Source organism: Macrotis lagotis, chromosome 7 (assembly GCF_037893015.1).
Source record: "Macrotis lagotis isolate mMagLag1 chromosome 7, bilby.v1.9.chrom.fasta, whole genome shotgun sequence".
NCBI lineage: Eukaryota > Metazoa > Chordata > Mammalia > Peramelemorphia > Peramelidae > Macrotis > Macrotis lagotis.
In genome coordinates, this window is record NC_133664.1 from 11,482,993 (window position 1) to 11,500,026 (window position 17,034).

A 17,034-nucleotide genomic window follows, 5' to 3' on the forward strand; every position below is an offset into this window, starting at 1 on the left:
CTTCTCACCCCGAAGCATCCTTACCGCTCTCTAGTTCCTTCTTCTGATTGGTTGGTTGATCCTAGCATCTCTAAGGAAAACCTCTGACCAGAAGATTTACCCCTTCATTACCCTCTGGCCTCCATTTCTGATGCTCTGATTTCTTTCTCTACTCTCTCCCTATAAGGGCATCTTCCTGTGGCTACCGCTTCCTTTTTCAACTTCTTTTTACCAGCCATTAAAATATGCTTCATTAGAATGTAAGCTCCCTAAGGGCAAGGTCCATCTTTGCCTCTAGGTACCTTCATAATATTTAGCATCATTCCTAGCACATAGTAAAGATATAATAAATATTTATTCATTTGACTTGAATTATTTAAATACTTAATTTAAATCCTAAGGGTATCTTTTCCCAACATGTGAAATCTTTAAGCTATTTATGGATTTTATAATTCCAGCTGGCAGATTAAACCTTTCATATCTTGAAGATTTGGTCTCATTAAGGATATTCTATTTTGTCATTTCACTTGCTGTTAAAGTACCATTATAAACTTATTAGCCATGACTCAAAACCCAGAAGTTTTCATTTAGGGGAGGAACTCATGCAAAATATAAATTGTTTCATTGAGAATCTGCATTAGGGTGGCCAATTAAGCAGTTGGACAGATCCTGAATCTGAATGAAAAAGGAATTATATTATGAATATACATTTTCAATTTTCCAAGTGATAGACTAAGAATAGCCTTATTCAAATGAGCATGGCCAGCACTGGATTGGTCTTGACTATCAATGTCCTAGAACAGGAAAAATGAGTCCCTACTAGGAAGGAAATTCTGTCCTAAATATCCCTTCTATATATTCCTACCCTGTGGGGGGGGCACAAATCCTTCTTCACAATTTTATAATCATGTCAAATTCTCATAGACTTTTTGGCCTTAGACACTTTGATCTCTGCCATGGTCACCTCCATAATATTAATAGACAAGATTGATTGATATTCTCATGATATAATAAGTTTTTCAAAGTACTTTTGAAAAGAAAGAATAAAAAAGGAAAGAAGGAAGGAAGGAAGGAAGGAAGGAAGGAAGGAAGGAAGGAAGGAAGGAAGGAAGGAAGGAAGGAAGGAAGGAAGGAAGGAAAGGAGGAAGGGAGAAAGGAAGGAAGGAAGGAAAGGAAAGGACTGATAGCATTTGGCATTACACTGATCTTTCTCCACAAGGTTTGAGCCTTTCTATTATAACTGTAGGGAATGGGATGGAATTCTGCATTGATCTAGAGAATATTGTTATTTCAAAGGATTCTTGCACTTAAGTGGCTGGACTTTCTCACCGGGAAGTATGAGGAGGTGGTTCTAGAGATGACTGCATTAAATTGACCCTCCTGGCTCATGACAGCACTTGCCTCACTCTCAGGATACTTTATTCACTGCTTTAGACAAGCTGTCTCACCTGTCCACTTCTTTCTGTTATTCTGCCTTTCTAAGAGAATCATATCAGTATGTGTGTATATATAGCATGCATTTGTATGTGCTCCTTGCATGTGAGTGCATGTTTATATGAAGACAGTGGAGGTGCAATTCAATAATGATCATTTTATTGGATGACTAGAGAAAAATATCAATATAAGTGTAGAGAGATGGGAGCTCTCCAATGATTTGCTTGTAGGCCCGTGCTAGGATACAATACAATCCCAGAAAAACCATCCTTGCTGCTTTGGTACCTTTGAGAAGTTTCTGCTTCACCCCACCTTGGTCAGAACAGGAGTAGTTATTCCCAAGTCCACCTCTTTAGAAAAATCAGCCAACTTGTGTTTCTATTTTGCTTTCACAAGGGATCTGAAAATGTCTAGGATAATCATGTTCCCCTTGGCCCAGTATAACCCTCAAGGAGCAATAACTCATAAAAAAAAATCCAGTCAAATCTCATTTCCATTCGTCTTTTAAATAATGTCTTGGGGCTGAAGTCATGGGATTTGAGAATTCAAGCTTTTTTTGACATCTGCTTTATTCATTGAATATCAAAGATAATCAAGTTCCGAGGAAACAGCTGTTGTCTGTCAAAGAAGCAGTCAGTCCTGGACTATTCTTAGTCTCCATACCTTCTGCTTCAAATAGTCAACACTCTCACAAAAAGCTACAGCCATTTCATTCTTAGAGTCAGATAGCAACTTGTTCCAAAGTGTTTTGCTCAGAATATCAAAGGTTGGGATTGAAGTGGAAATATTCAAGAAATAGCCTGTAGAAGGTTCCTTGATTCATTGATCATCTGTGTAGCATCATTTCTCTCACCAACACCATCATCAAACCATCCATCAACAAGTGTTTGTTAAGGATCTAGGTTCTGGGAAGACAAGGCAATGAATGAAATCACTCCAAGAGCTTACAGCCTCTTGGGAGAGACAACAAGGACATGTAAATATATCAAAATAAGTATAAAGTTAAAAGTAATATGGAGTTATCAAATACATGGTGGTTTGAGGGGGGGGTCTTTAGTTGTTTGGACGGGCAGGAATCAGGAGAGGCTACATTCAGAATATAGTATTTGAGCAGCATCTCTGAGGAAGGGGATGCTTCTTTGAACAGAAATGGGGGTGGATCAATGGAAGGTAATGAAGGTGGGAGATGGTATGTTCTGTACGAGGAAAGAAGGGTCAGTTAACTGAATCCCAGCTTTCAAGAGGGGAGGAAATGTCCATTGAAGCTAGAGAGATAGAGGAGTCCAGATTGTGAGGAACATTAAAAGTTATGGAGAAGCATTTATATTTCATTATAGCAGCAACAGGGAGCTACTGAAGTTGATTAATGGTCAGATCTGAGTTTCAGGTAAATTATTTTGGCAATAGAAAAGAGAAAGAATAGCATGGAGGGGGAAGATCCTTGGAAGAGCAAAAATTGCAAAAATCTGTGTAAGAAGTGATGAGGGTTTGAACTAAAGTGCTAGTTATGTGAGTGGCGATGAAACATGTATGCTACATATATTATCCATGCCATCTACAATATATTCTAGGTGTGGGGGATTATGACAAAACGAAAAGCAGTCTTTCAATGCAAGGAACATATAGTCTAGAGAAATCTAAGGGAAGAAGAGGTCACTGAGGAAGGACTGAGCAACAACAACCTACTGAATTGGAAAGACTTCCTATAAAATATGGCATATGGTTCCTAGAATGGATGCCCCAGATTCTTCAATAATAATTATGACCAGTCACTCAGTGTGCCCAAAGTTTTGTCAGAGAGATTCATCAAATTCTGGATAAATCAGCTTATAATGGACTTAGCAATATGTCCATTGAGCACTAATGTATCCTTAGCTATTTTCTGGAAAATATGAGTTTATTAACCTTATGCTCTTCAAAAGTGGAAGGAGCTATGTGAGTAGTCCCAGAAGAATCAGATTAACACATGATCTCATTATGGTCTCAAATTTAGGATGTTTCTTAGGTCCTGAACTTAATTATGCCCAATCTGTTGAAGTAAAAGTCAAAAATCTCTGAACTTTCTGGAAGAAAATTCTATTTTGTTATTGCCCATGACTTGCTTCATTTGTATTCCCAAACCTTCTTAAAAAGCCTTTTTCATTTTCACATTCCGGAGTTTGCCTCAGAAATGAAGGATTATCCCTTCAGTTTTGAGGTATCACACCACATTTTTCTTCTGAAATCCTACTATACCAATAGTGGACATTTGTACGTGTCATCCGAGCATTGGAAAATGCTTGGCATATTTACAGAATCACACAAATCACATCACTCCAAAGAGAATGGAATCAGAACCATAAAGGACCAGTCTCCTGGAATGTGACTCTATAGTCTAGTGATGCTTGTCAAAATGCCTAACTGCTGAGTAAATGTGATGGGGGTGTTGCTTGAATGGGCCTGGATCCAATCAAAATATACAAGTTTCCGGATTGCCCTAATCCTAGAAAGCTACAATGCTAATGATTCAGCCACTTAAAGCAGATGAAAAAAGGAAATCCTGGCCTCATCTGGTACAATTATAAGCAAGGATAAGACCCCATCATATGGCTAGCATTTCTATGACATATAATCCTGCAACCAACAATTAAGAGACTTTAGTATATCTCAGGGTCAAAAATCACAATATCAGTCATAATACCAGATACTTAAGTTTTGAAAATGGCCATACATATATGACAACTAACAATTATGGAACCAGCAATTAAGGAGTGCTCACATGTCTACTGGTTAAATTTCAAGACTTTATATAATGTCTTAGGGTTTGCAAAGAGGGGTGTGTGTGTGTGTGTGTGTGTGTGTGTGTGTGTGTGTGTGTGTGTGTGCGTGTGTGTAATATTATCCATTTGGTCCTCATAACACTTCTAGGGAGCAAGCAGTATTATTTTCTATATTTTATGAGGAAATTGAAGCTATGTGACTTTCCAGTATCACACAAGAAAAGGTGTCTGAGGCAGAATTTGAACTCAAGTAGGAATCCAAATTCAGGCCTACTTTGCCACCCATATATCTCCCCAAACACACAATCTATTTTTTATTTTGATCCAGAAGTGAAATTTCAAATGTATGAGGAACCCACAGTGTGAAATCTCTCATTCTCTAATGGAGAATGGAATCAGTTCTGTTCCCCAAAGCATTGCGGAGATTTGCTTGGAGACATCAAGAGGGTAAGAGACTTGCCCCTAGCATGTGGTGGAGGTGTGAGTTCTACCAGTTAGTCTTGGCTTCAAGACTTACTTTTTATCTACCAGGTCAGACAGTTTTTCCTCTCTTTAGGATAAAAGAACCCAATTTTGCTACGATAGACCAAGGGAACTCTGAGGATCCCTTCCTGCCTCTTTGAGAAGGAAAGGAAGAGAATAGGGTAACCTTTCACATAGATTTCAATCAGATATTCCTAAAATAACTGGGGCATTCACCAATCATTTTGACTTGTATCTTGCCAATGGATTCCAATGACTCTGAAGGGGAGACTGAGGCTGATACAGCTCTATCTTTCTTATACCCAATTCATGTACAAATCAAGACATAACCTTCATTGGTCCTTTTTGAGAATGAAGATTAAACAGCCCCAAACAACAAAATACCTATCCAGCTTGGTAGGCACTCCCTACTTAAAAATATCTAGTTTCTTTCCATTGCTTTTAAAATAAAAAACGATGTGGGCTCCACTGGCCATTTGAGTCTTTCTCATTTTATTCACCCAATCATTCTCTGTTTCAGTGATAATGTCCTGATAAATGTTCACAATACACAAGGTTTCAATCCCAACTTCAAAATTTTGAACAGATGGTCCTCTGTATCTAGAAAACACTTCTTGGAAGGGAGTAACACCCCAGTTCCCTAGATGAAAAACAGCTCAGTATCTCCCCAAGGCTAAAGTCTAGGAATTTGGCCTAGTGTGACCCTGAAAAATCTAAAGTTCTCCTCTCCTCCTCCAGAGTTGTTTCAATTCTTGGTGTCTGCTCTAGGATGTGATGAAAAGAAATATTTCCAAGTAATAAAATCTGTTCTCTTCAACCAGTATTAATAAAGGAAGGTCAACAGAAGTTTCTAGTTTTAATATAGCTCTAAGAAATATATTGTCACATGGTTTATATAAACATGTTCTCCTTTAGTTTTTACTGAAAGAATGTCTCTTATAAGGAAGTAACATTCAACCTTTTGGTATTTTGAGAAACAAACCCAAAAGAATTAGGTGACAGATATCGTTTAAGTTTTTTTTTTAATTGATTTCACAACTCAATTCAAATCAACCCAAGTGGAATAGTAAATAGAATCCTAGACTCGGATTCAGGAAGACCTAAGTTCAAATTTTGTTTCAGGCACAATCTGGGTGAAACCTGATCTTATAAAACTCACTTTTCACAAGTGAAAATAGCAATAATGATCCCATCTATTGTTGTTGTGAGAATTAAATGAGAGAGCATGCAAATGTTAAGTTCTATCTAAATTTTATCATCATCCTCTTCATCATCATTATTGATATTAAAATGATTTGTTCAAAGAACCATGGGGAAATAAGTACAAAAGTAAGACATCCCTTGCCTGCAAGGAACTTTCATTTTCCAAGGGTCTGCAATGTGGGCAAAGTGATTTCAAAGAGACTCATTACCAGAAAGCCTCCATAGAGAGAGAGGCAGCACATAAGTTGGGTTCTAAGGAAGAGATATTACAGGGTATATGAGAACCTTTAATGGCCAAACTGTAACAAATGATTGAGTATTTCAGCTTAGTGTAGGTAAGGCTCAGTTCCCAAGAACAGAAGAGCAGGGCAGGGGAACTGAAAGAGTTCTAGGTCATTAGGAAAGTTCTAATTCACTGGAACCCTTCAAGCATAGTCCAGGACATTACTTGTCAGGGAAAGTTGGTCAGGGATATTGGAGAGATTCCTTTCTGAGGTCTGTACTGGACTCTCCAATCTCTCATTTGGCTTTTAAGGGACTTCCCAATTAGGTGCTAATCTAACTTTCCATTCTCGTTGTACATTACTCCTCCTTCACAAAATCTATGGGCCAGACCGATTGGCCTTCTTCCTATTCTTCACATATGACACCACAGTTCCCATCTCCATGAATTTGCACAGGACAGCCTCTATGCCTAGGATGCCCTTCCTTCTCTTAAGAATTCAAGTTTTATGAGTTCAAATCCAGCCTCAGACACTGAATAATTACCTAGCTGTGTGACCTTTGGCAAGTCACTTAAACCCCATTGCCTTAAAAAAAAAGAATTCCAAGTTTTCTTTTAAGTTCAGCTTAGACACCATCTTCTCAGGGGAACCTTTCCTGCTCCCCTGGCTGCAATTCACCCCCCACCCATTATCTTGGAATGACTGCTTATGTGTGTGTGTGTGTGTATATATATATATATATATATATATATATATACATAAATATTATTTATTATCTATCATATAGTTATATAATACATAGAATAATTTATATATGTACATTATAGGAGTTAATATATTAAATACAGATATTTACATGTATAAATATTTTATCTGCTATATCAAATATATTCTATATTAGTTTTCTCCTCCACTGAAACGTAACTTCCCTGAGTCCAGGAGTTATTTCATTTTTAGTCTTTATATGTCTAGTGCTTAGAATATATCTTGTTACATGGAGAACTGTTACTAAAAGCCATTTTAATGATGGATTTTGCTAAACGTCTGCCTGAATTTCTCGGTCTGGGATCCATTGGACTCTGTCTGGTCTTCCATCCCAAGAGCCTGGGCTGCCTGGACCAGGGACCCTGAGCCTTCTACACCATTTGCTGGTTCGACACCACCTTAGATTCTATTCTGCCACAAAGTTCCCTTTTGAAACTCAGATTCAGCTTTTTGAGCCAACTCTAATGTAAGTATTTATTGACTCTTTTTCAAAGGAACTGATACTTGAATCAGTTCATTAGTGGGAGAAAAATCAGGTTTATCACAAAGAAAACTCAGTTCTCTGTGGTTCTGGTCTCAGCAAGGACCAAAGAGAGCCAGAGAATGGTCACTCTCCTGCCAAGAGAGAATGGGCTGAAGGTGACCCTCTCCTCAGGGGAGAGGCAGACTCCAAAGGAATCAGATTTGAAAGTAACATGAGAATAGGCCCAGCTGGGCCTGAAAGGGCTCTGCAGAAGGCATTGAAGAAGGCCTTTGTCTACGCTCAACTTTGCCCTCCAAGGACTCCACTCCATTGGACCCCTGGCATCTTCCACTTTCAAGTACAGTCGAAGTCATACTCTTTAGTCATTTTTGGTCATTATAACTATTATTATTATTATTATTATTATTATTATTAGGTTTTGAAATGGCTTACTTGGGAGCAAATGACCACCTGCATCAAAAGGAGCAATGAGGAGACGAACAGTGCCTATATGTTTTTGTGAGCATGCATACATGTTTTTGTATGTGTCATTTTGTATTTTGGATGTGTGTTGTATGTGTTGGATGTGTCTGTACATATCTATGTATTTGTATCTGTGTCTATGTAATATGATTGGATGTGTATATGTATTTATATATGTGTACATTTGTGAATTTGTGTGTATTAGGATGTTTTTGTGTGTTTGCATGTATGTGTGTTTATGCATATATGTGTCAGTGTGTGACCTTTTCCTTGCATGACAAAGAAATGTCCTCTGCAGAATCACAATAACAAAAGAGGACTTTGAATCCATAGGGTCATTTTGTATGGAAATTGGCACGTTTGCTCTTCCTAAGTAAGTATGGCTAGGATTATTTCCATTTTGCAGATGAAAAATGAGGTAGCGAGAGTTTGGTGACTGGTCTGAGGTCTCATGATAGCTGAGAGACAGATTCAAGAGGATGATGAAGACCTTTTCATTCTATGTCCAAAACTGAGATAAGAACAGATATAAAACCTTGGAGGAGCAGGAAAGACCACTCATTGTCAAAAAAATTCCCTCTAAATCTACATCTTCCTTTCATCATTGCTAAGTATTGTCACCAAGACACAAATAACAGCTTGGATAAAATGGAAAATAGGTGGGACTAGGCTCAACACGGCCTCTGAAGTCAGAGAGTTTGGTTCAGATCTCATCACCTGTTCGTCCTTAGCAAATTCATTTCCTTGGGCCACAATTTCCTGATTTGCAAAATAAAGTCAGACTAAATTGCCCCTGAGATACCTTTCAGTTCTGGGTCTATAATCTCATAATCCATGGGTAGGTTTGAAAATCAACTGATTTTGAAAGACCTCAAAGTAGTCTTTTATGAGCCCCCAAAGCCACACATTTGTCTCTATCCTTTGTCTCTGAAGATTTACAAAGGGACTGAGAGAGTGGAAAGGAATTTGAGTGAATTGTTTCATAAGGACATGAACTTTTAGGGAGAAAAGAAAAGAGAGGGTTATAGAAGGAAAAAAGATGCCCAATTCAAGGATTTCAATGAATCATTCAGAGAAAATTTCCCTGACAGTGTGGTGGGGGAGGGGGAAACCAATGAGTAAACTACCTCAGCAGGGGACTAACTCAGCACCTCCTGGGTGGCCAGGCTGGCACTTTTCCCAGGGACCATTGTTTCACATGGTATGAAAAGAAAAATTAGCCACTGATAGCCTGGGACATCACAGCTGCCAACTTTCAGAATTTCACAGAACATGTAGTAACCATAGACCACATGGACTGGATTTCTCAGGAAATTGTTCCAAGAAGAGAAGGTGCACTTCAATTATTGTAAAGCCCACTGAACATACATTTTTAAATCACTTAAACTCAATTCTATGTAAGAATTTCTCAATAACTCCTGAATTCATTCCATTTTATTTGTACCTAACTCCTACATTTGTTTATATGTTTCCTTTGTATCTTCTTATCCAAGTCGTAAACTGGTCTCTTTGTTTCTTATTATTTCATATTGTTCTTTCCATCTTGCCACACTTGCCATTAAGTAATATAATATAATGTAGGGTAGGAATTGTTTTATTTTTATCTTTTTTATCCTCAACAACCAGCACAGTGTTCAGTCCAGAGAAGGAACTCCAAAAAACTGCTTTTTGATGAATTTATTGCGTTACAATAGTCCTGGGGCATCTAAGTGCTTACTGGATATAGCACTAGGCCTGGAAGTAGGAAGGCTTCAGGTCAAATTCAAACTCAGACATTTCTGAGCTAGGCATGATCCTAGGCCAGTCAGCTCACCCCATGTGCCTCAGTTTCTTCATCTGTACAATGAGCTAGAGAAGGAAATGGTAAGTCACTTTAACATCTTTGCCAAGAATATTCCAAAAGGGGTCGATAAAGAATTGGATATAAGTAAAAACAACTCAAGAAATTGCTATCTCCAAGAACTAATTATTTAACCCACTTCCCATCTGTTTTTTATTTGGTCTACTTCTATTTTGGGGCTATTACAAATGATATTGACATTAATATCTATGAACAGATAGTTGCATTAAAAATATAACATCCTTTGGGCATATTGCCAATAATAGAATTATTAAGTTAAAGTTTTAAGTAATTCATAGTGTACTGCCAAATTTCCCTACAAAAATGATTCCATTAATTCACAATTCTTCCCACAATGTCTAAACTTAAATAGGATGTTGTCATTCAAATATTTGTTAATTTGGGGCTTTCTCTCCCATTTCCACTTCTTAGAATCCCTAGCTTCTGACTTTTCCAATCCTAACTTTTCCATTCGCCAACTGATCCCTTATTCATCCAAGATTTCCTACTATGCACATTTTGTATGTGTAGGAGACAAACTCATCCAACCCTTCTAGCTATATTACACAACCCTTACATTCACCAATCTTAATGGAGTCGATGAAATCAGAAGTGTTAACAAAGCTCACATACCTAGAGTCAGCCAATCAATAAAAGACTATGTGTGGATAGTTCTTGGATGAATTGGACTGATTGTTTTGGATGACTGTCTCAGGAAACTTAGTCATGACCGGAAGATTTCCTTAACAAAGCTGAGACAGTTCAGGCCTGGGAGATTTGAGGAAACACAGAGGAGAGCATTTCAACTAAATCCTAAGAAAGGAACAGATTGGGGAAGGTTGGAGCAGAGCTCCTCAGTTTCTCTTTCCTTGCCTTTTCCCTCTGCCTTTTGGAGGGGAACTTGTAGACTTCAGAGGTCCAGAAGGTTTCCCATCCCCATTTTTCTTTTCATAAATGTCTTAGCAGATGGCTGGGTCTCCATTTGGAGTTCAGCAACTACTGGACCCAGATTCAAGACTCTAGGAGATCCGCCCAATGTTCAAGGTGAAGATTTTGAGGACTCCAGAAAAATTGGGAATTCCAGGGTCCCAGCAACTATGAATTCCAAGTTTGCCAGATAACATTTGAACCCAATGTCCCCTGGACCCTCAGTATATACTGGCAGGAAAATGTGTTGCAGAATTCTTTGGAGGGAGAGCTATTTTGTACCAACTATACCACCTAAGTAACTACCCTCTTCTAAAATCGAATTAAGTCCAATCGACTCTTTGATAATTAATGTATGGTCATAGTGGGAAGAACATTTGATGGACATGAGCTATGGTGCTAGTGAAACCATTCTCCCTTTATTTTTGGAAAGGCAATGGGGTTAAGTGACTTGCCCAAGGTCACACAGCTAGGTGATTATTAAGTGTCTGAGCCCACGTTTGAACTCAGGTCTTCCTGACTTCAGGGCCAGTGTTCTATCCACTATGCCACCTAGCTGCCCATGAAACCATTCTCAATCCCCTCAGTGCAACTTCTTGAATATGAGGGGATAAGAAGTAAAACTCAGCATCTTAGGCATGATGGGGCAAATAGGGATTGGTAGTCTCTTTGTACTGTACACTACATGTGTACATGTAGTGCATGTGTATTACATGCTTGTTCAAATGTTGTCCTTCAGTTTATTGTAAGTTCCTTGAGGACAGGAATTATTTTTGTTTTTCTCTGTGTGCCCAGAACTCTTAGCCCAATAACTGGTGTATAATGGTTAGTCACCTGATACACATGGATTAAGCATTGACTTTGGGCCAGGTATTGTACTAGGCAGTGGATATACAAAAAGAGTCAAACCATGGCCCCTGATCTCAAGGAGCTCACCATCTAATGGGGAAGACTACAAGCAAACAAATATTTTAAACAAGTCATGTACAAGATAGAGGGAATGTCATTAAGAGAGGGAGGTACTAAAATGAAGAGGGTCAGGGAAAGCTTCTTATAAAAACTGGGCTTTAGTTGGAACTAAAAAGAATTTAGGAAGGTCAGATGGATTAGAGGAAGGAGAGCATCCCAAGCATGGGAGATAACCAGAAGAATGCCTGGAGCTGAGAGATGGAGGCTAAGAAGAGCCTGTGTCACCAGATCAAAGAGCACATGGTGGAAAACAAGGTCTTAGAAGAAAGGCAGATTCGGAAAAGTAGGAGAGGCTAGGTCACGAAGGGTTTTGAATGCCAGAGTACTTTGTATTTGCTCCTGAAGGCCACAGAGAGCCGGCGACTTGAATTGCATTTGAGGGAGGCAGAGTTGGCCAAAGTCCTTAGCCTCCCTCTCTCTTTCTGAATTGAAGGCTGTGGTAGGGAAAAAAGTCAAGATAGTTGGTTAAGACCCAGGATGTAGTAGATGACTTTGGTGTTTTTGATATCTGACCAATCTTAAGTGCTCCACAATGGTGGCTTCGGCTGCCTTCATGGCCATTGGAACAAATTATCCTGATCTGCCCATTCTACCTGGGAAAGTCTTCATATACTTGGGATGCACAACCTGTCTAGTTCGCCAATAGGTTTGAGCCCCCTTGGTTACTCTCAACCTACTTTAGCCTGTTTGTTGAGACAATAAGTGTGATTGTTGCTGTTTCTTGGAGCCACAAATGAGAGGTGGATGAAAGGTAGACACCAAAGATGATTAAGCAGCCCTTATGAGCTAGGCCTTCCTGAATAGCCCATATAGCTATTCTAATTTATTGAGTAAAGAAGTCATATGATCCACCTGTGTTTTAGTAAAGGGGTAATATGACCAAATCCTTTTGGTGCCTTAATGAAGAATGTTAGAGAGATGAGGCAGACCGAACCCACACCAGCTACTGCAATAATCCAGTCATCAAGTGAGATCCTGGACCAAAGTGGTGCCAGTGTCTGAGGAGATGAGGCAGAGATGAAATCCACAGCCTTGGCAGTGCTTAGACAAAGAACTAAGAGATAGTGAGGAATGCAAGATGATACCTGGGTTTCTTGTCTGAATGGTTGAGATGCTGGTTTTGCCTTTAACATAATGGGGAAGGTTAGAAGCTATGTAACTTGAAATTGTTTTGTATTACATTTCTTTATTTTGGGAAAATAAGGCAATTGAGCATTTTACCAAATGGTGGTTTTTTCCCATCCAATGTATCTTCTTTGGGAAGTTGTCCATTCATAATGTTTAACTGTTTATCTACTAGAAAATTCATCTCTTGCAAGGATTCTTATATCAAAATCTACTACTTATGACATTCTGCATGCTGTCTTTCAGATTCTGTGACCAGTCTCTGTTCAACTCCCAGTTTATATCTAAAGACTGAGTCAACTTAACTATTAAATTTGGAAAATTGACGAGACAGGATCTAAGGTCCCTTCCAGAGCCAGTCAGTGACTAGATCCTTTGTGGAGAGCCTCACTCTCATCTCCCACCCCTCACCCCTGTCCTTGGTGGAACTCTTCCCAGGTGCTGAAGTCCACAATCAAATCAAACCATTCAGCAAATTAGGCCATTAAAATATGATTTCACTGAGGAAGGATAATTTCTTCACTTGTTAAACCTGCTGCTATCTTAACTGGGATTACTTAGTAGTCCTCTGAAAGCAAAGGCCGTAGAAAATGGACAGAAGGCATGGAATATATTTGAAGGATGTAGAGGGCAAGAAAATACCCGGGGGTTGGGGAGGGGGAGGAAATTGCTGTAAAGAGAGGAGGGAGAAAAGGAGAATTTGGCCTCCTTCCTTTGTTCAGGCAGGCCTAGCTCCTATGTGGGGGGCTGTGGTAATCCTTCCTGGCCCCATCCTCCTTCTGCCTAAGAACACAGAGACAATCATTCACTGGGGGAAGGAGGGAGGGAGGGATAGCTAAGCTCATTATGTGGGAACAGAAAAGACAAGTTTGTTCTTTCTCCTCTAATGATCTGGGAAACTCAGGCTCCAACGTGAGAAAAAAAAATATCAAATCCCGGTAAGCAGACATTTCAGAGGGACCATGACCATACCGCCACAGAAGGCCCCAGGTCAGCGTGTGATTTGGAAAGTTCTCCTTTTCAGCTTTCTCTCTCTGTGTCTCTGCTCATCTCCTCTCTGTCTCTCTCTCTCTCTCTCTCTCTCTCTCTCTCTCTCTCTCTCTCTCTCTCTCTCTCTCTCTCATTTCCCTCTCAATTTCCCTCTCATTCCCTGTCTGTCTCTTTCTATCTTTTTTATATTTCTATGTTTCTCTCTCTGAATCTATCTCTCCTTTCTATTTCTCTGTCTCTGTCTCTCTCCCATCCCCCCCTTCCCTCCTTTCTTCTCTTCATACTGGCTGCCTACACTAGAATCACCAGCCAAAAAAAAAAATCCAGTTCTCTGTCAGATCTTAATTTAGTCCTTTCAACCAACAATCTATTCAATCCATGGGCAATCTGTGTTCACAAAAGTTGGACTTTCCCACCAGGTAAATTAAGCATTTTTCTGTGAAGAAGGTTTATTCCTTGTTGTGCACTTACTGGTTAAAGGATAATTGGTTGTTGCTTTTCTGAAAACTCTTTTGCAAATTGGATGAACTCTATGTTACTGTCCTCCATAGAAAACAAAAACATACATACATACATACATATATAAGTTATTTTCTAGAGAATAACCCAGAAGACCTTTTCTGCATTAGGTTTTCATCCAAATGGAATGCATTTCAGACACTAAATGACCAAGTCTGTGCTTTCCCACGTCTCTCTGGGAAGGTCTCTTTTTTTTTTTTTGGGTATGGCTAGAGCTCCCTCATACCAGAAAAAAATGACTGATCCTGTCAGTAACTAACCATCATTGTTTCAGGGACCATGTTACTGAAAAGGAAACTGGAAATTATTCAATAGGATCAGTCTTCTTGGAGCAGCTGAGTAAATCCTTTTCTGTTTCCTTGGATACTGAGGAATATTGAGTTAGCCCTACCCATGAAGGTAGGCACTGAGACGATATCATAGGGTAGTGGTAGTGAGACATATAATGATAGTTACAATACTAATGGAACCTATATAGTACTTAAAGATTTGTGAAGTATTTTCTCTATGTGATCCCAATGGATCCAGAACAATAGCCTTCTCCATTTCTCCCACTTGCCTGCCAAGAGACCCGGAATTACCAGAACCAAGGACACCCCCTTTGAGTTAAGTCACTGCCTCCCAAAATACTTTCCTCTCCGGGAGAGTCACCTATGAACAACCTTTCCCATGAGCTCAATGATTAACAGAGATCATGTGACCCAAATCAGGTATTTTGGTAAGGAGAAGTATGTTTGTCAGGAAGAGGGCACCATGCTGAAGGAGAGTGTAAAGCAGGCAGAACGCAGCCAAGGGCACTGGGCATCCTGAAGTCTTATCAGAAGACAGAGAGATAACTAGGGATCATGGCATCTGGTCTAGGGTGGAGAGGGGATAAATTAAAGTGGAGTTCAAGAGAATTCTAGAGTTGCAGGCACAGAAGGCAGAGGGAGCAGAAAAAATTGGGTTAATTCAGGGTAGCATTTATTTACCTGGGTCACTAGTGAGTCTCCATATCCCACCTACGTCATCTTCAAAGAACCATATCTAAGCACTAGAAATCATGTGTAGTCATGCTGAGAGAGGACTCAGAGTCTGACATATACCTCAAGATACAGTCAATGTTTTCAGATCCCATTCCTAGAGAGGAGGTAGAGTCAATCCTGGTTATTTTGACAAAATGTAAGAAATACAGAAGAAACACTGGACCACATGGGACAGCCATTCCACCATCCAATGTGGTGGTCTGATGCCTGCATGAGGCCATGGGGACAGCCATGACAAAGATGTTTGTAGCCATGACACAGGATCTGTGGAGCACCCCAAGACACTAGGGCAGTTGATCAAAAACTTGGCAGTAGAGACCCCTTCTCTAAGTCCTCAGTTATCCAAAACCTTAAATGTCCAAGAATATGGAGATCCTGGGTCACTAAGGAAAAATTTTTACTGTTTTTCATCACAAGTTAAAATTTAATTACATTTCCTTCTTCTTCCTCCTCTTCAGACCGTTTAAGCATCTAGCTTTGTCTAGTGAGTTGTCTACATTGTACCCACATACAGAATTAACTTTCCTAGATCCCATGTCTGGCTAATGAACAGCTATTTCAGAGAAAATTCAAACCTTATTTTTAGTCTCTTTGTTAAAATTTGTGATTTTTCATGTTATTCTTTAAAATAACACATCATTTTTTAAAAATGATGGGAATGGAAGCAGATGTTTTTCATACCTATTAGTGAGAATCATTATCCAAATAAGGGAGAGGGATGATTAGCTTAAAAATGAGCAATCTGGATTACATATAGGGTTCCCCAAAGCTATTAGAATGCAAAACTGCACTAAGAGTTTTAGAATACTGTATAATTAAAATGTATTTGAAGAAACAAAATCATTATAGCTACAGTACAAATAGAGATCAACATTGAGGAAAATCTTTGAATCAAAATATTTCTCATCAGAAATTTATAGGCAATGTATGTAACTAACTTCTGTTTATCCCTTCATTTTTCTTTTTGTTTTTCTTTTTTAGGTTTTTTGCAAGGCAATGGGGTAAAGTGACTTGCCCGAGGCCACACAGCTAGGAAATTATTAAGTGTCTGAGGTCACATTTGAACTCAGGTCCTCCAGACTCCAGGGCTGGTGCTCTATCCACTGCACCACCTAGCTGCCCCTTTGCCTTTCATTTTGAAGAAGACCATGACATCAGAGTAGGTAATGCCATGACAATGTGCACATGAAATGGATTTGAATGAGGGGCTGCTGTGCTATGCATCAGGATGACTGGAGATGACCCTGGATGTGAGGCAATCAGGGTTAAGTGACTTGCCCAAGGCCACAAAGTTGTTTGAGACTGGATTTGAACTCCCATCCTCCTAACTCTAATGTCAGTGCTCTATCCACTGTGCCACCCAGCTGACCTCATAATTAACACAAATATGCTGAAGAGCATCAATGCCTGAGAACCCATCAACTCTTCAGTCAAATCATCTCACTTTTTTAAAGTTTTTTTCAAGGCTATGGGGTTAAGTGGCTTGTCCAAGGCCATACAGATAGCTAATTATTAAGTGTCTGAGACCGAATTTGAACCCAGGTACTCCTGACTCCAGGGCCAGTGCTTTATACACTGCATTACCTAGCTGCACCCCCCCACCCCGAGCTTTAATTGTTAACAAAATTTATTTTCCTACCATCAAGCCTAAATGTTCCTCTTTGCAACTGTCACCCATAATTCCTGATTCTGTCCCCAATTGCCAAACAAACTAAATCTAATCCCTCTGCAACATAACGAACCCTTCCATATTTGAATATAGCTGTCATGCATATTCCCTTTGAGTTTTCTCCAGCCTAATCATTAACAATCCTTTCAACTCATCCTCACATAGCATGGACTCAAT

General features: G+C 39.4%; 1 long non-coding RNA gene across 4 annotated transcripts in view; it reads right to left on the bottom strand.

Moving 5' to 3' along the window:
• Positions 1-9,455: 9,455 nt before the first annotated feature.
• Positions 9,456-17,034, bottom strand: part of LOC141494350 (uncharacterized) — a 78,990-nt gene continuing 71,411 nt past the window's right edge. For 3 of the 4 annotated variants that reach the window (XR_012470410.1, XR_012470408.1, XR_012470409.1), the window contains 2 exons: positions 15,135-15,282; positions 9,456-9,641 (listed from right to left, as the gene is read on the bottom strand). This is a non-coding gene — a long non-coding RNA (uncharacterized LOC141494350). The remainder of the gene's footprint in view (positions 9,642-15,134; positions 15,283-17,034) is intronic. The other variant, XR_012470411.1, reaches the window with a different exon arrangement.